This window comes from Peromyscus leucopus, chromosome 2, assembly GCF_004664715.2.
Source record: "Peromyscus leucopus breed LL Stock chromosome 2, UCI_PerLeu_2.1, whole genome shotgun sequence".
Taxonomy (NCBI): Eukaryota; Metazoa; Chordata; class Mammalia; order Rodentia; family Cricetidae; genus Peromyscus; species Peromyscus leucopus.
This window is the reverse complement of record NC_051064.1, coordinates 59,412,399-59,432,379: the sequence shown is the minus strand read 5'-3', so window position 1 is coordinate 59,432,379 and position 19,981 is coordinate 59,412,399. Positions and strand designations below refer to the sequence as shown.

Below are 19,981 nucleotides of genomic sequence, written 5' to 3'. Positions count from 1 at the left end.
TTTTTTAAATCATAAAATCACACTCATTAAAAAATTTCAAACATAAAGAAACATACTAAAAAGGAAACAGTGGCTAGCCTGGGCCTCATTAATCCAAGGAGCCAAGGCTTCCCTTCTGCAGTTTTTCCTCCTGTCTTGGGAAGAACTGGCTTCTGTACTTCAATTTCTAAATGCTTCATACTCATGCCTTAGTTAATATTCTCAATATCCCTTTTGTGAGAGTCAGAATCATCATTAATTCAAACATTAAACTATGGACTCTCTTGAGAAGATATTATGTACGGGTGTGGTGGGGCACTGAGTAGCTGGATGTCCATGTCTTAAAAACTGCAATTTAGTTTCTTATTAAATGAGAAGCTTGGGGTAGGTGATTTCTAGGCTCTCTTCCAACCCTAAAATGCTACAAGTGTAACATAATCTATCCTCACATTAATATATATTATATATGTGTGTGTGTTCTATATAATCTGTAGTATGCAGCAGAGGGTACCATATACAGCTGGAACAGGTACATAAGTTAGAATGAATAGTTACAAAATGAGTAATTGCGCTATAGAGAAAGGTTAAATATTACATATGAGGAGTTGGTAAAGTATAGTTTGTAATTAGATGTATTGGTGACTTGGGATAGAAAATGACATAAAACTAATTGTTCATTACATTAAAATAGATTACAGTTGAAAGTCAATAGATGTCACCCTTTTATAGGAATCTAAGATATTTACTTCAAATTTTACTTCTATATTATACTTTCTTCAAGTATAATTCACTGTAGTCTCATCAATAACCAATTTAACCGACTGTTTACAGACAGATGGAGAGACAAATGACAAATTAGTACTACCCAGGTTTGTGGCATAGACATAAAAAGTGAATTTATTTTCCAAATACCTTTTATAGCTATAGTCTTGCAAGTAGAAGACATCTTATCTGCTTTGCTATTGATCCAAATGACAAGGCTGAGCATCAGATTAAGGATATGTCAGAAACCTGAGAGAAGGCTACCAACAGACACAGCAGGAGGGTAGCTTCTTTCAGAATGATCTATTAAGGCTCCTGTGTTTACAAAGGCCGTTGGAAAAACACAGCACCATAGACTGGGTTCTATCAAGCAGTCAGCAGTGTGGCCATAAAGACATGGGATAGTGATGTGATCCCCCACATACCCATCATGATGCATGTTTATTTTCAGCAGTAAAAACTATGTGCAGACTTTTGAAGATAAACACAAGATATAGGGTCCCTGCCCCAGCCCACACACCTTTCCTATTGTCACCATTTATTTGTGGACAAATGATAGCATTGCTAAGAGAAGGTGTATGTTGTAAGTCATTGGGTCATACCATCTAATTTAAGCTCCCTGTCAGCTGGAAAGGTCGAGTGCAATTCAAGAATTTCATCCCAAGATCTTTTCTGGTGATGCCAAAATATAACTTAGCTTAGTATGGTAATGATTTTTTTTTAAATGCCAAAATAGAGTCCTTTAAAATTCCCAGCTGCTCCTTATACGCAGTACAGCATTTGATGAAAAAGGAAAAAAAATAACAAAACCAAAAGAAACCTGCACAGAGTTGGGGAGCCTTTATTTTGTGGTTGCCTTGGAATTATCACCTCTATACAGATCTATTGCTTTCCAGACTAGAATACATTGAAGAGTTTCATGAGAACCATGGGAATAGAAAAGAAGATGGGAATAGAAAAGAAGCTTCAGAAAATCCCCTTCTGATGCCTGCAGACAGATTTGAGTTGTTCTTTTAAAACCCAAGGTACTCTCAAAAAAAAAAAAAATCAAGATATCAACATTTGACACTGTTATAGACCAACAACCTAAAACTATTAGTTTAAAACAACAGTAAAATTTTACAGTTTTACTTTGCCTTTTGGGCCAGCACATTTTTTAGTAGAAATAAAACATGCCTTCACCTACCATCAGCTTTTAGTGGTAAACATGAGTGTAACTGCATTATCATTAAATGCTGCATGCATAGTTATGTTCAGAGGTCTGGGGTTAGATTCTGGCTCCAACTCCATATGTAAACATGGATATATGATTCAATTGGCCTAATAGCTATAAGTACCTACTTTCTGGAAGGCATTGGCTTTAGAAGTGATAAGCAAGTCAAATTTGGAGGTCAGTTCCTTCAATTATAAAATGAGGTAGTCCAATTAAAGGATAGAAACTAGTATTTACAAAGTGGTTTAGAGAGCATCAGTTCCTAAATGCTATTAGTTTACACTGGGAAAAAAAGCTATGGGGGGGGTGTGCCTGGAGAGATGGCTCAGTGGTTAAGAGCACTGCTTGTTCTTCCAGAGGTCCTGAGTTCAATTCCCAGCACCACATGGCAGCTTACAACCATTCGTATAAGATCTGTTGCCCCCTTCCTGCCTGCAGGGATATGTGCAGACTGAACACTGTATACATAATAAATAAATAGATCTTTAAAAAAAAAAAGCTATTGGGATCAATGGACTGTGAGAAATCATGGATTAGGGAAAAATAAACAGGTTTCTTTTGTGTGTAATTTCTCAAGAGCCTCTACATGCCCTATGAAGGTTAAATAGGCAATATTCCCCATACCTATTTGACCATGGGACTCATTTTTCATACATTTCATGGAAATATGATCTTCCATGTGTGCTTGCACACATGCATGTGTTTGTGTGTGTGAATTCAAGTATGTGAATGCTCTGGTGCTGTGTGGCAGTCAGGGGGCAGCTTTGAGCAACAGTTTCTGCTTTCCACTTTGTGTCAGACAGGGTCTCTGATGTTTTCCACTGTGTGCACTAGCTAACTGGCCTAGAAGCCTCCAGGAATTCTTCTGCCTCCATCTCCCATGTCCCAGCAGGAGTGCAGGGATTCTAGACATGCACCACCCATCTGGCTTTCACTAGGATCTGGGGATCAGAATTCTGGTCCCACATGCTCTTACCCAGTGAGCCAATCAGTTTCTCCCCAGCCTGGGAATGTTATGATAAGTTAAGGAAGAAGTGATGGGAAATGCTGCACTGAATAACGGTTTAGGTCCTTTTAAATTTCACTTCTCTATTTTACTATGAAACACACTTCTGAATCCTAAGTCTCATTAGCTTGGATAAAATAAATTTGAGAAAAAACTTCCAAGAAAAATCCAAGGAAAAGTTATTTAAGGATATACATAGTTACTAACAACAACTAAAATTACCAAGAAAGCCCATCAGCAAATGTCCCATGAAGACAAGATGACAGGGAATACCTGAAGTGGACAGTCTTTCAAATGCTGTCTCCTTCCAAAGCACTTTTCCCAAATTAGAAAAATGTAACAATTTACCATATGCTATTGATGCTAACCAACCAATGTATGCTACACTGTATGCTTTGTACTTCAGGAGATGTAATTGGTCTATGGGCTCTGAGAAGCACCTGTCTTTCAGCCTCCAACATGCCTCGCACCCACCTTCTACAAGCCCATCACATTACTTTCTTGCCTACCACTAACTCAAATCCCCATCACACCCTTAATGCGCCTCTCCTTGGACAGGAGCTATTGCTCAGGTTGGAATCAGCTGGCAGTAAACAGGGCTGTAAAGCTCAGAGCTTCATGTGCAGTCAGGCACGTCGGGAGGATTTTTGATAGCTCACAATAAACTCCAGTTAGTCCAAGGAGACTAAATTTATGAATGATTCTGCTTAGTAATAGAGCCAGGTTCAAGGATAACTCTGCGGACTACTCTGTGGAATATTCAATGGGAGGAACAAAGTTCTGGAAGTGCAGCAAATTTAATTCTGAACACCACCCAAACAAGTAATATCTATGAATGGTACTGTGTGACACTGGAAGGTTTAATATATGGACAAGTGAGATGTGGAAGGAGAAAGTAAAAAACAGGAAAAGAGACATTAAAAATTAGCACCACTTGGGAAGGAAATAAATAGGTACACAGGAACTCCAATTTATAATTGTTTTCTGTGTTCAATGTCCTCAGGGCTTCTAAAAGATACCAGCCCATTTTCAACTTTCAAACTTTATTTATTCTAGTCCCTGTGCTTGAAACCCAGCTCCCCACTCACATTCTTTCTCAATTTGAGCATTTTTGAAATTTCAGTTCCTTCCTCCACTAGGCATGTTCAAATAGGAAAGAGAAGTCCTGCAGGTATCTTGGGCAGGAAGAACTTGATTATAGGTATTGTGTGCCTGTGAAACTAGGTTTCAAGGAATGATCCATGGACAATGGGAAAGTGTGTAACTATAATGCAATGCACATCGGTAGCTGTATCAGGAAGTCAAAATACAAAATACAAGATTTGCTGTAGTAGAAGCATTTCATACAAACATCCCCTGATGATTACACCCACCACTTTTTGTTTGTTTGTTTACTGTGAGACAGGGTCTAGAACTCAATATACAGGCTAGACTGGCCTTGAACTCAAAGATATGCCTATCTCTGCCTCTGGAGTGCTCAATAAAGGCATGTACCATCACACCAACTTACACACAGTACTTTTGAACCTGAGATGGACCTGTTTGTAAAGGACACTCAGCAAGCTAACATCCATCCTCCTTACATGGAGTGCAAGTCCCTGTAAGTCCTCCTCTAACCAATCCTAACTTGATTCTTTTGGATAACAGTTTAAAGTATGGATACATTGCTAATTATACTTAATGCTTGTGTGAAGAGTCTGCCTTGTGAGCTTAGGAAAAAGGAGTGTTTTCCCAATACTTCTGAAGTAATTCTGGTTTTCATTCTATAACTTATTATAGGATGAAAGATTTAAAACTTATTATGTAAATTTATGCCTGCAATTAACAAGTAGTTGAGGGTTGTTTTTTCTTTTGCATATGGTGAGGAAAATGATAGCAGGAATAGAGGACTAGATGGGATATGTTTCTGGTATCTCTGAAGTCACTCTTAAAGCTTGGCCAAAGGTAAGTTTGCTTTGTTCTTATTCCTGTTTGCAGCCATTTTTTTCATATTGTTTTAACACGTATAGTAAGTTGGAATATTTTTTCAAGACTGTCTACATGGAAAGTGTATTGGAAGCTGGAGACAGCACCTCTTTTTAGCTTAGCGGGCAGATTTGTTTGCTGACCAGGATAAGGACAATATTTCACTTGGGGACAGAGGGTCCTCATTTGCTCATAGCTCTGTTGTTATATTGGGGTTTTCAAAGCTTTGTTTCCTCAGGTGTGACACAGGCACCTTGGCTATGCACCTTTACCTAGACTTGCTTCCATACTTCCTTTGGCACCTGGAGTCAGGAAGGTCCAATGCAGATGAGGCTTGTGCTGCCTGTTGGGTCCTCAGCAATGAACTATTTATGCTGGTTTGTACTTGTGGTCTTCCTAAAGCTGAAACTATGTGACAAGCCAATGTAGAAGCTGTGGTAATTTGACTGTACTAGCATCTTTTGCGAAGGTATTCACCAATTATCTGTTAAAGGATTACCAGTGGATAATATCTGGCATCACTGTGAAGGATGGTTTAAAGAAAAGAAAGGTTTGAGTCAGGAAGACTGCTAAACTGCATCATTTGATTTAGGTCATGGGTATGGTAGATGGGATTAAGACAATAGGTAGACATGGGGGAAAGACCACCCAAAAGAGCCAAAGAGAGAGAGAGAGAACACTCCTGTATGCACAGAAGTTTCACTAAAATCCTGACTAATACTTGAACTGAAAATACAGAAACTCCAAGAAACCTTCAAACACCCAAATTAAAAAATATGATTCATCATAGAGCCTTTCTCCAGTAAGTGATAGAAGAAGATGCAGACATCCACAGCCAAACACCAGGCTGAGCTCCAGGAGTCCAGTCAAAGAAAGAGAAGAGGGATTCTATGAGTAAAGGTGAGGGGGTGTGTGTGTGTGTGTCAAGATCATGATGGGGAAACCTACAGAGACACCCAAACCAAACTAATGGGAACTCATGAAATTTAGATCAACAGCTGTGGAGCCTGCATGGGACTGGACAAAGCCCTCTGTATAGTGAGACAGTTGTGTAGCTTGAGCTGCTTAAGGGGTTCCCTGGCAGTAGGATCAGAATCCATGCCTGGTGTATGGGCAGGCTTTTTGGAGCTCATTACCTATGATGGGACACCTCACATAGCCTTGAGGCAGGAGGAGGAGCTGGGACCTGCTTCTACTAAATGCACCTCCCCATGGGAGGTCTTACCTTCTTGTAGGCAGGAATGGAGGGGTAGTTTGGGAGGAAGAGGCTGGAGGGTGGGAGGAGGGAAGAGGGGGATCTTTGATTGGTATGTAAAATGAATAAAAAAAATTTGTTAATAAAAATAAATAAATAATATGATTAGAGATTTCAGCTACTGTCCAAGACACAGGTATAGAGAATTGATTTCCACATAGTTGGAGGGCTTGGTACACACCTCAGGCTTCCATGAAAATCTCAGAACTAAGCATTGAAATATATGCCATGGATTAGAAATATGAACCAGGTCCAAGATATTCATCTAAAGATTAATGAAAAAAAGTAAAATAGTCAACAAGTTCAATGTGATTAGTCAATTTAAACTGCTTGACGAAACAAAAGTCAATACTCTCCAGAGGAAGATAACAAAAATCAAGAGTCTCTAACAAGGTATCATTCACAATTATGGGTACACAATCAAAATTATACATGAAAAGAAACAAAAATAAGATTCAAAGTTAATAGAAAAACAATTAATACAAAGTGAACATCAATATGACTTGAATGTTAACAATATTACAAGGAGCTGCATAATGAATATGCTCAAAGACTTAACAAGAAAGACAGTCAGAATTGCAATTCAGGCAGAGAAAATGTAGCAGATCCCTGCAACTCTCTAGTGAGCCACCCTAGTCTAGTTGGTGATTTCCAGGGCACTAAAATCTTGTCTTAAAAATAAAAGTGGGCCTGGAGTGGTAGCACAGGCCTTTAGTCCCAGCATTTGGGAGGCAGAGGCAGGTGAATCTCTGTGAGTTCGAGGATGGCCTGGTCTACAAAATTCCAGGACATCCAGGACTCTTATACAGAGAAACTCCATCATGAAAAACCCAAACAAAAAAAAAACCCAAAAAACAAAACAAAAACAAAAACAAAACACCAACCAACCAAACAAACAAACAAAAAACAAAAAAAAAAAAAGTGGATGGTGCCTAAGGAATGACATCTGACTGAGGAATGATCAGGTTGTCCTGTGGTACATACATACACACACACACACACACACACACACACACACACACACACACACGAGTGGGGTGGGGTGGGGTGGGGTGGGGTGTGGGGAGAAAGAATGAATCTAAGTTCTAGAATTGGAAAGCACATCGTCAGAAATGTAAAAATTGCAACATGACATCAATGTAATAGACTAATGAAAATATTAATTTTAATAACACCAATAGGAACAGAGATAGGGGAAGAAAAAGGAAGGAGGAAGAAGTCTTAAAAAATCAAGAGAACTTCAATGAATTATAGAATAATTCAGGAAATTTTGACATAGTGTCCCCAAAAGGAGAGAGACAATGGAACAAAGTATTTGAGAAAAACAAAACAAAACAAATATATAAACAAAGCCTGACTGAAATAGAAACTTTAATACCCAGATGTCTTAGTGAATCACAAGGAAGGTTAATATAAATAAGACCATCTCTAGGCACATGATAGGCAAATTGCTGAAAACCACAAGAAAGAAAACATCAAAGAACACAACACCATTACATGTACAGGGAAGACAGGAAAGATGTTCTTTCCCCTTGGTGTGCTCTTGCTTCTGATACAGGGCGTGGTCCACAGAAGACCTGTGATGCAGGTTCCCTACTGCCCTAGTGGGATACTTTCTGCTTACTAGTCCCAGATTTCTGGCTCTGGTCTTTGGTATTTCCACCATCCACATCCAACAAGGTCTGATCTGAGCTTTGTGGGGAGAGAGATCATCTTCCATGTTTATTTCTGCCATGGAAACTGTTACTACACCTGAGAGGTGGTAGTGCTTTTCCCTAAGTTTGCTGTCCTTCCTATATCCTATGCAAGGATCTCTTAAAAACTGAAAGACAACTTTGTACTTAGTGTCAAAATAGTAAATGCTTTCCTCCTAAGGCTAGAAACAAGGCAAGGGTGTCCACTTCAGCTATTTCTATTTGAACTAAGAAAGGAAGTTTTAACCTTTAGTTCTTAGCCTAGAAAAGATGGGACGAAGGCAGTCTTAAAAACTAGAAAATGAGTTCATTTGTATTTGGACATGGCATGATTATTTATAAAGAGGCATGAGGAATCTACAAACAGCATAAAATCTACTAAGAAAATCTAGCAAGTTCGTAAGACAAAGGATGATACAAAACATGATAAATATATATGACAAGCACCCAAAGAAAGCCCCAACAACACGCAGTCTTTCCAGAGGTGGAAATTAAAATCACTGCACAGCAAAGTGAAATAATGGCTTAATTTAAAATGACTAAGATGAAAAGGACTGACTATACAGTGTCCTGTGAGGATACAGGGGACTAGAACTCTTCATCCACTATTGGTGGGTAGGTAGAATAGTATAGCCACTTCAGGAAATAGATTGTCAGTTTTTTAAAGGTTAAATGTTTGCCATATGATTCAGCCATTCCATTCCTAAGTATTTACCAGAGAGAAATGAGAGCACACACTGATGTATGAATGCCCATGTCATTACTGTAGCAGTCCTCAACTATAAACAACCCAAATGTCCATCAACAGACAAATGAATAACAATGGGTAAGTTACTGATAGAGTAATAGTAACAGAGAAGAATTTCAAATTAATTATAGTAAGTGAAAGGAACTGGACAAAAAAATAAAAGAAAAAAACAGACAAACCCAGCTCAGCATGATTCCATTTACACAGCATTCAAGAAAATACAATTCTGGAGGGAAAGAAAGATCAGTAGTTGCCTAGAGAAGGCCATCTGGTGGGAGGGAAGAATGAAAATAGTCATGAGAAAACTTTGGAAGAAGATGAATATGCTCATGATGAATACGCGCATTAATTGGATTTCAACGATGATTGAAAGAATGTTGAAGTCTGTCAAATTGTACATGCAATTAATTGCATATCAATTATAACTCAAACCATTAAATAACACAAAGAATAGTGAAGCTAGTTTGTAAAACATTATGAATGTACTTAAATCACTGTAATTTAGCCTTAAAATAGTTAAAATGGTAAATTTTATGTTATACATACTTTGGTACAATATTATTTTTGTGTTGCTGGGGACCAAACTGAGGCCTTGTATGTGCTACTGACCTTAATTTTTTGTGGGGGTTAGGATCTCATGGTGTCCACGCTGGCCTCTAACTTTACACACACACACACACACACACACACACACACACACACACACACACACACACATCTGAGGTTACCCTTGAATTCCTAAACTCCCGGCTTCTAAAAAATTCTGAGATTATAGGCAAGTGCTACCACACCTAATAATAGGCACAATAAAAACAACAACACTTCTCACCATAAAAATACATTACTATGTGGTATTATATTCCCCCAAATATTGTGCATGCTAATAAAATTATCTGGGGTCAGAGACAGAGCAGCCACAATATTAAATATAAAGGATAGGCAGTGGTAGCACACGCCTTTAATCCTAGCATTCCAGAGGCAGAAATCCATGTGTTCAAGGATACAGACAGGCATGGTGACTCATCACGCCTTTAATCCCAGAAAGCAAGCCTTTAAGTGATGGTAGAAAGCAGAAAGGTATATAAGGCATGAGGACCAGAAATTAGAAGCATTTTGGCCTGGTTAAGCATTTGGCTGGTTAAGCTTTCAGGCTTATAGCAGCAGTTCAGCTGAGACCCATTCTGGATGAGGACTCAGAGGACTCCAGTTTGAGGAAACAAGACCAGCTGAGGATTGGCGAGGTGAGCTAGCTGTGGCTTGTTCTGGTTCTCTGATCTTCCAGTTCACCCCAATACGTGGCTCAAGTTTGATTTTATTAATAAGACTCTTTAACATTCCTGCTACATTACTAGGCTTGGGGGTGGACTCAGTGATGTGCAAAGCCATGGGTTCCAACCCTTGTACTACAGAAGAAAATATTGTACTGCTTACATAGCCAATGTGGTCTGAAGTCTTACTTTAAAACTGTTTTAGTGTCTCCCTGGATAGCATAAAAAATCAGGCCCTCTGAATAGGTGACACAGTTGATTGGGCTTGATCTGTCTGGGAGGCATCTAGGCAGTGGTACCAGGTCCTGGGCTCGCTGCATGAGATAGCTGTTTGAAACCTGGGACTTATACAGGGACGCTTGGCTCAATCTGGGAGGAGGGGACTGGACCTGCCTGGACTGAGTCTATCAGGTCGATCTCAGTCCTCGGGGGTGGCCTTGGTCTGGAGGTAGTGGGAATGGGGGGGTGGGCTGGGGGTAAGGGGAGGGGGGCAGGAAGGGAGAACAAAGGAATCTGTGGCTGTTATGTAGAACTGAATAGTATTGTAAAATTAAAAAAACAAAAAACCAAAACCAACCAAACAAACAAACAAAATAATAGTGGGGAGCCAGGCATGGTGGAGCATGCCTTTAATTTCAGCACTCAGGAAGCAGAGGCAGGTAGATCTCTTTAACTTCAAGGCCAGCATGGCCTACACAGTGAATTCTAGGCCAAGCAGGGGTACACAGTGAGACCATCTCATAAACAACATCAACAAAAACAAAACAACAACAACAACAAAATCCTGGAAGAATCAGCAAAGGTTACAACCAGACAATGACACAAAACAAGATATAAAAATGGTTATTAAGCACATGAAGAGCATTTTAATTTCTTTTTTTTAAATTATGAGGAAACAGATTAAAACAAAAGAAATGCTAAATCTCAAAATCTGACAAGATCAAATACTGCTGCTGATAGCATACATCTGGGCTGTACACATAATGCTGATCAAACTGGAAAGTGCTACCAACATTTTGGAACACTGTCAGGAAGTATCCACTAAAGCGAAACATGTAGTTACCCCACCACAGAACAGTTGCACTCCTAGGTTGATCCTACAGATAAAACAAACCTCTGCTACATGCAAGGTCTTTAATCTCCCACATAAATGCTGTTGAGGAAACTCAGTTTAGCCCTCCTAGAGCTATTCCCAAGACCAGCACTTTCAACATATACATGTTAAAGTTACCTAGCAAGCTTTAAAAAATATCAATATCTTCTTCCTACATCAGACCAATTGGATCAAAATTCTTAGAGGGCATGTGCTGGCTAGATTTATGTCAGCTTGACACAATCTACAGTCATTTTAGAAGAAAGAACCTCAACTAAGAAAATGCCACCACCATACTGGCCTGTAGGCAACCCTGTACTTATTGTGGGTGGTGCCACTCCTGGGATGGAGTTGCTGGGTGCTATCAAAAATCAGGCTCAGCAAGCAATGGGGAGCAATCCAGTAAGCAGCATTCCTCTATGGCCTCTACATCAGTTCCTGCCTCCAGGTTCCCGCTTTGAGTTCCTGCTCTGATTTCTCTGGATGATGGACTACAGCTGTAAGGTGAAATAAACACTTTTCTCCCCAAGTTTTTAGTCATGGTGTTTCATCTCAACAACAAACAGGTGAGATTTAGTTGATTTTTAAACAACTGATTTTAAACTTCTCTATTGAATTTTTATTTTAGTTTTTCAATTAAAATTTTTTTCTTGAGATAGGGTCTGTGGTTTTTGTTTGTTTGCTTTTTTCCAGGCTAGCCTGGAATTCACAGTGTAGTGCAGGCTAGCCTGGACCTCCTAGGAATCTTTCTGCTTCTACCTTCCCATTGTGACTATAAGCATGAGTTATCATACCTGGCAGACTTTTAAAAGCTATACTTCTTCCCATTGCTATTTCAGTGCATGTTGCAAAGACAGCAGTTTATAGTCTTCCCTTTACAAAGTCTACTTAGTATTGTATAGTTGTATTTGCTTTCATTATAGACATTAATATGCACTAAATTTATATGTGATAAACCTCACACTACAATCATTTTTGCTTTAAAATCATATCTTTTGAATTTTTATTTTATTTTATTTTATTTTATTTTATTTTATTTTACAATACTATTCAGTTCTACATAACAGCCACAGATTCCCTTGTTCTCCCCTTCCCCTTCCCCCCAGCCCACCCCTCATTCCCACCACCTCCAGATCAAGGCCTCCCCGAGGACTGAGATCGACCTGATAGACTCAGTCCAGGCAGGTCCAGTCCCCTCCTCCCAGATTGAGCCAAGCGTCCCTGTATAAGTCCCAGGTTACAAACAGCTATCTCATGCAGCGAGCCCAGGACCTGGTACCACTGCCTAGATGCCTCCCAGACAGATCAAGCCAATCAACTGTCTCACCTATTCAGAGGGCCTGATCCGGTTAGGGGCCCCTCAGCCTTTGGTTCATAGTTCATGTGTTTCCATTGGTTTGGCTATTTGTCCCTGTGCTTTATCCAACCTTGGTTTCAACAATTCTCGCTCATATAAACCCTCCTCTTTCTCGCTAATGAGACTCCCGGTGCTGCACCTGGGGCCGAGCCGAACAAGGATGACTGGACTGCTACTCACATCACCAGTGAGGCTACCTGGAAAACAGGACCCCAAGAAAGACACGGCGATCACCCAGTGACGGAGAAATGGATGAGATCTACATGAACAGCCTGGACATGAGTGGGAGCAATGAAGGGTGAGGGTCGAGGGAAAGAGAGTGGGAGATTCCAGCTGGATCAAGAACAGAGAGGGAGAACAAGGAATAGGAGACCATGATAAATGAAGGCCACATGAGAAAAGGAAGAAACAAAGTGCTAAAGAGGCCCACAGAAATCCACAAAGATACCCCCACAAAAGACTGCTGGCAATGGCCGAGAGACAGCCGGGACTGACCTACTCTGGTGATGGGATGGCCAAACACCCTAATAGTTGTGCCAGAAACCCCACCCAAGGACTGAGGAATCTGGATACAGATATCTTTTGAATTTTAAGTGATGTCTTCTTTTAACTTTTAAAGTTATTCTGCTTTTTAGTTCGCATACAGAAGAATGGGTTTCATAAACCAAAGGGACCTAACAGATACTTACATAACATTTTACCCAAACACAAAAGAATGTATCTTCTTCCCTTTACTTCATGGAATTTTCTCCAAAACTGACCATATACACAAAGCAAGTCTTAACAGATACAAGAAAATTGAAATAACTCTCTACATCCTATCTGACTATCACAGATTAAAGCTGGATTTCAACAACAACAGAAAGCTTATAAACTCATGGAAATTGAACAACTCTCTGCTGAATGAAAAATGGGTCAAGACAGAAAGAGAAAAATTAAAGATTTTCTAAAAGTCAATGAAAATGAAAAAACAAATACCCAAACTTATGGGATACAACGAAAGCAATGCTAAGAGCACTGAGTGCATAATAAAAATATTGGCGAGATCTCTTACTAGCAACTTAACAGCACACCTGAAACTTCTAGAACAAAAAGAAGTAATCACATCCAAGAGGAGAAGATGGCAAGGAATAATCAAACTGAGAGCTGAAATCAATAAAATAGAAACAAGGAGGACAATAGCAAAGTATCAATGAAACAGAGTTGGTTCTTTGAAAAAATTAACAAGACAGACAAACCATTATTCAAACTAAAAGATGAAGAGAGATCATCCAAATTAACAAAATTAGAAAAAGGTGGACATAATAGACACTGAGGAAATCCAGAGAATCATAAGCATATACTATACTCCATTAAATTGGAAAATCTAAAGGAAATGGATAATTTTATTAATACATATCACTTACTAAAGTTAAATCAACATCAGATAGACAGTTCAAATAGATCCATAACCCACAGTGAAATAGAAGCAGTAATTAAAATCCCCCCACCAAAAGTCCAGGGCTAGATGGTTTTAGCCCAGAATTCTACCAGACTTTCAAAGAAGAGTTAATGCCAACACTCCTCAAATTATTCCACAAAATAGAAACAGAAGGAACATTGCCCAATTTGTTTTTATGAAGCCTCAGTTAACCCTGATTCCCAAACCACATAAAGACTCAACAAAGAAAGACAATTACAGATCAATTTCCCTTATCAACAATTGATGCAAAAATACTCAATAAAGTATTTGCAAACCGAATCCAAGAACACATCACAAAGATCATCCTTTGGAGAAGGAATGGGAGAAGAGGATGGAAGGGAAATCAGTCAGGATGTAAAATAAAAAAATTAATTAAAAAAAGATTATCCACCATGATCAAGTAGACTTCATCCCAGAAATGCAGGGATGGTTCAATAGATGTAAATCAATAAATGTTATCCAACATATAAACAAACTGAAAGAAAAAACTCCACATGATCATCTCTTAGATGCAGAAAAAGTCTTTGATAAAAGCAAACACCCCTTCATGATAAAGGTCCTGGAGAGATTAGGAATACAAGGGACATACCTCATTAATAAAGGCAGTTTACAGCAAGCCATAGCCAACATCAACTTAAATGGACAGAAACTTAAAGCAATTCCAGTAAAATCAAGAGGAAAACAAGGCTGTCCATTCTCTCCATATCTACTCAACATAGTATTTGAAGTCTTAACTATAATAAGACAACTGAAGGAGATCAAGGGGGTACAAATTAGAAAGGAAGAAGTCAAAGTATCTTTATTTGTAAATAATGATAGTATACATAAGTGACCTAAAAATTCCCCTGGGAGACTCCTACAGCTGATAAACACTTCCAGAAAAGTAGCTGGATACAAAATTAACTCACAAAAACCAGTAGTCCTCCTACATGTAATTGATAAACAGACTGAGAAGAAATCAGGGAGATAACACCTTCCACAATAGCTTCAAATAATATAGAATATCTCGGGGTAACTTGAACCAAGCGAGTGAAAGACTTGTGACAAAAAGTTCAAGTCTTTGAAGAAAGAAATTGAAGAAGGTATCAGATGATGGAATGATCTCCCATGTCAAGGATTGGTAGGATTAATATAGTTAAAATGGCCATTCTACCAAAAGCAATCTACAGATTCAATGCAATCCTTATCAAAATCCCAACACAATTCTTCACAGCTGAAACAGTGAGTTTCAGCTTCATATGCAAAAACAAAAAACCCAGGATAGCCAAAACAATCCTGAACAATAAAAGAACTGCCAGATATTTCACCACCCCCAATTTCAAGCTGTACTATAGAATAATAATAATTAAAAACTGCATGGTATTGGCACAAAAACTGACATGTTGATCACTGGAATTGAGTTGAAGACCCAGATATAGACACCTGATTTTTGATAAAGAAGCCAGAAATATACACTGGGAAAAAACCAGCATCTTAACAAATGGTGCTGGTCAAGCTGGATGTCTGTATGTAGAATGCAAATAGATCCATGGTTATAACGCTGAACAAAACTCAGTTCCAAAAGGATCAATATAGGGTCAAGTACACTGAGCCTGATAGAGGAGAAAGGTGGAGTAGCCTTGAACACTGGCACAGGAAAACACTTTCTGACCAGGCACAGGTAATAATATCAGCAATTAATAAATGGGACTGCATGAAACTGAAAAGCTCTAGTATGTCCAAAACAAAACAAAAACCCACTGTCATTCAGATAAAGCAGCAACCTACAGAATGGGAAGAAATTTTTACCAACTCCACATCCAACAGAGAACTAATATCCAAAATATATAAAGAACTAAAAAAAAAAAAAAAAACCCTAGATATCAAATGACCAAATAATCCAGTTTAAAAAAATGTGGTACACAGGCTCTGTTGACTCCCCATGGGAGTCCTTGTTTTGGAGGAGGTTGGAATAGGGGGCAGATTAGAGAGGAAGGCTGGGGGCAGGAGGAGGGAGGAGAGGGGCACCTGTGGTTGGTATGTAAAATGAACAGAAAATTTCTTAGTAGTAAAAAAAAAAAAAGAAAGGAAGGAAGGAAGGAAGGAAGGAAGGAATTAAGGAAGGAAGGAAGAAAATGTGGTACAGAACTAAACAAAGAATTCTCTAAAGACAAAATCCAAATGGCTGAGAAACACTTAAAAGAAATGTTCAACATCCTTAGCCATCAGGGAAATGCAAACGAAAATGGCTTTGAGATTCCATCTTACACCTGTCAGAATGGCTAAGATGAATAGGGCAAGTGACAGGTGTTGTTGGAGGGCTTCTCTCCAGGCTCCACCAAGCCCCGCAGTCCCACAATCCACGTATAAAAATAATCACTCAGACGCTTATATTATTTATAAACTGTATGGCCGTGGCAGGCTTCTTGCTAACTGTTCTTATATCTTAAATTAACCCATTTTTATAAATCTATACCTTGCCACGTGGCTGGTGGCTTACCGGCGTCTTTACATGCTGCTTATCCTGGTGGTGGCTGCAGTGTCTCCCTGAGTGAGAGCTAGACAATGATAGGCCTGAGCTAATGGCCAAGCAGTTTAAATAATGTAAGAGTCTGTGTCTTTATTTTATAAGTGGGTTACGGGACTGGTGGGACTTGGGAGCTGGAGAGAAATTCTCCAGCTACAGACAGGTCATGCTTGGGAGGATGTGGAGCAAGGGGAACACTTCTCTATTCCTGGTGGGAGTATAAACTTGTACAGCCACTATAGATATCAATATGGCAGTTCCTTAAAAAGTTGGGAATAAGTCTACCTCAAGACCCAGCTGTAACACTCTTGGGAATATACTCAAAGGATGTTCCACCATACTACAAGGGCACTTTCTCAATCATGTTCGTTGCTGCTTTATTTATAATAGCTAGCAACTGGAAAGAATCTAGATGCCCCTCAAGAAAAGAACAGATAAAGGAAATCTGTTATATTTACACAGTAGAGTATTACTTAACTCTTATGAAAAGAAAGGAAGGAAGGAGGGAGGGAGGGAGGGAGGGAGGGAGGGAGGGAGGGAGGGAGAAAGAACATCATATCATGAATTAGCTTGAGGGAGGTAACCCAGACCCAGAAAGATAAATATGGTATGCATTCATTTATAAGGGGGCATTAACTCTCAAGTAAATGATAACCTAGTTACAATCCATAGACCCAGAGAGAGATTAGGTAAAGATGATGATGGGGGGGGGAGAATGGATCTCCCTGGGATGGGGAAATAGATTTTATGGATGGACTAGGGGTGGGTGGGAAAAGAAGTGGTGGGCAAGGGGATCAGTTTTTGGGGGAGGTGGGGTAGAGGTAGAAAGTACAGAGGGGAAATGGCTGGAATTGGAGGGCATTTGGGAAGTGGTATGGAAACCTAGTACAATGGAAACTTCCCGAAATATATGAATGCGATCCTAACGAGGACTCCTAATAATGGGGGATACAGAGTTCAACTGGCCATCATGTTGGCAGGCGAGATTCCTAATGGCAGGACTAGGCTGTATTCAATTGAGTTGTTGGTCAATAGGTTTCCATGGAAGTCCCAAACAAGCTAGGCTGCTGCAAAGACAAAGGGTTGCTCTCTGCAAACCTGTAAACTGGCAGCAAGGCCCCATTGCTGAGGACAACACCTACACAAACCATTATATATGGAGAAGTCAAGGTGGTGCTTACATGGAGCCTTCACTCCTGTGTTCTAGTTTCTTTGGTGATGGCTATGAGCAGCTGATGAGAAAAACCCAGACCCTCACTTCCAAAGAGCCACTGGGAACTAAATGCTAAGGATCTCAGCATGGGAAGCTCAAGCTATAATGCTAGCTGCTTATTTCTGGGTTGATGACAAGAGGAAAAACCACCTAATTAATTTACTACATAGAATCATTAAGTGCCTAATTTTGAAAGTCTACATCTGTGAAGTCTTTAGTTCTCAATGCCCAGGGCTGTACATATGGTACTAGCTTCCAAAGAAATTTCAGAGAACTACGTCTATAATGTCAAGTATTGGGAGTCATAAGTCTGTGGCTTGGGTGTCCAAATCTACAATACTCTGATTCTCAAGGACTAGAACTCCAAGTCTCTGAACGTAGAGCTTTAAATCCAGGTAAAAGGAAGACTTGAAGTTCATGGCTTCCAAGGGAGCCTTTCCTTTCAGATTGATGATTTGTATCTAAGTAGAATGGAAGGACCCTCAGCCATCTATAAATGTTATTCTCCACTGTGTTTTTCTCCTTACATAGATACTTTCCAAAAGCTTTCCCTAACTTCTCATATTCCAGAAAGGTATGGAAATGTACATGAATGCTGGGCCCATTTTGTTTTTGAATATTTCTGGTGTTTTCTCTATGCAATGTATTTCCTCTAGGATATTATTGCCTTATTTTTGGATATTTTCTATATCAAACTGATTGAAGTCCATCATTAAAAAATAATGTGTATCATTATAGCATCTATCTATCTATCTATCTATCTTTCTATCTATCTATCTATCTATCTATCTATCTATCTATCTATCTATCTATCCATCTATCTATCTATCATCCATCTACCTACCCATCCCCTTTCTGCCCTCATATCACATATATCCCTTTACTCTCTCCTGTTTCATCCTCCACCTCCCTTTAGACTGCCCACTTGTCTGTCTCTTAGCCTACTTTCTGCTTTTATGTCTCTCTCTCTCTCTCTCTCTCCACACACACACACACACACACACACACGTGTGTGTGTGTGTGTGTGTGTGTCTGTGTGTGTGTGTGTGTGTGTGTGTGTGTGTGTGTGTGTGTGTATGTATACATATATCTAGTTTCTGCCTACGAAAGAAGACATGCTGTATTTATCTTTTGGAGTCACCCTACTTCTCCCTCTTTCTGCTTCTAGCTTGTGTTTGAAGACGTGAGCTCTTAGTTTGCTGTTGCTGCTGCAAGGCCTCCACACCTTGATGGACTCTTATTCCTTTACAACTGGATTCCCAAATAAATTCTTCTTTACATTGTCTTGGTCATGGTATTTTATTTTAGCAAAAAATTAAATAAGACAAAAATCTTTATATATTAGAGATATTAATCTCCTGTTGGATGTACAGCTGGCAATGACTCTACCCTTTTCTACCAGTCTCTTCAGTGTTTATTGATTCCTTAGCTGGAAGGTATTTTTAATTTCATGTAATGTCATTTGTCAAGTATTGCTATTTTCTAGGCTATTGGAGTCCTTCCCAGAAAGTCCCTATGTGCTGTGGACTAATGCTCTTATACACTGTAAAGATTTGTCACTTCTATTGGTTTAATAAAATGGTGATTGGCCAGTAGCCAGGCAGGAAGTACAGGCAGGGTGACAAGACTAGGAGAAGGCTGGGAAGAGGAAAGAGAGTCTGAGTTGCCAGCCAGATGCAGAGGAAGTAAGATGAGAATGTTGAATTGAAAAAAGGTATCAAGCCATATGGCTAAACATAGACAAGGTTTTTTCCTATGGGTTAATTTAAGTGTAAGAGCTAGTTAGTTATAAGCCTGAGCAATAGACCACATAGTTTATAATTAATGCAAGTCTCTGTGTGTTTACTTGGGACTACTGAGTGGCTGCGGGACACAGGAAAACTTATGGCTACACCTATGCCTCTATGTTGATGCTTTTCTCCAATGTTTTCCTTAAATAGATTCAGAAATTCAGGTCTTATGTTAAGGTTTTGATTCATTTTTAATTGATTTTTGCAGAGTGAGAGATACTGATTTATTTTCATTCTTTTACATGTGGCTATTCACTCTTTTGATCACTGTTTGTTGAGCAGGCTGTCTTTTCTTCAATTATGTTTTTTAATGCTTTGTGAAAAATAAGGTGGCTATAGTTGCTCTCTTCTATTCCAGTGATCTGTTTCTTCTGTTTCTCTTGGCTCTGTAGTATAACTTGAAACCAGATGTTGTAATACCTCCTGCATTGTTATTCTTGCTCAAGATTAACTTGGCTATTTGATAATTTTTGTACTTCTATATGAAACTTAATTTTTTTCTATTTCTATGAAAAAATATCTTTGGGATACCGATGGGGAATGCATTGAACTTACAGACTGCTTTAAGAGTAGAATTATTGCCGAGAAGCAGTATGCAGCCATTTGCATTCAGGGCTTACTATGTGGATTATGCCTTTCCCTCTGCTCCTCCTTCCTTGTTCCTTTGTCT

General features: G+C 39.2%; 1 protein-coding gene across 1 annotated transcript in view; it reads right to left on the bottom strand.

The window, feature by feature from the left end:
- The window catches only part of Invs (inversin), a 166,929-nt gene that overhangs the window by 97,273 nt on the left and 49,675 nt on the right, over positions 1-19,981 (bottom strand).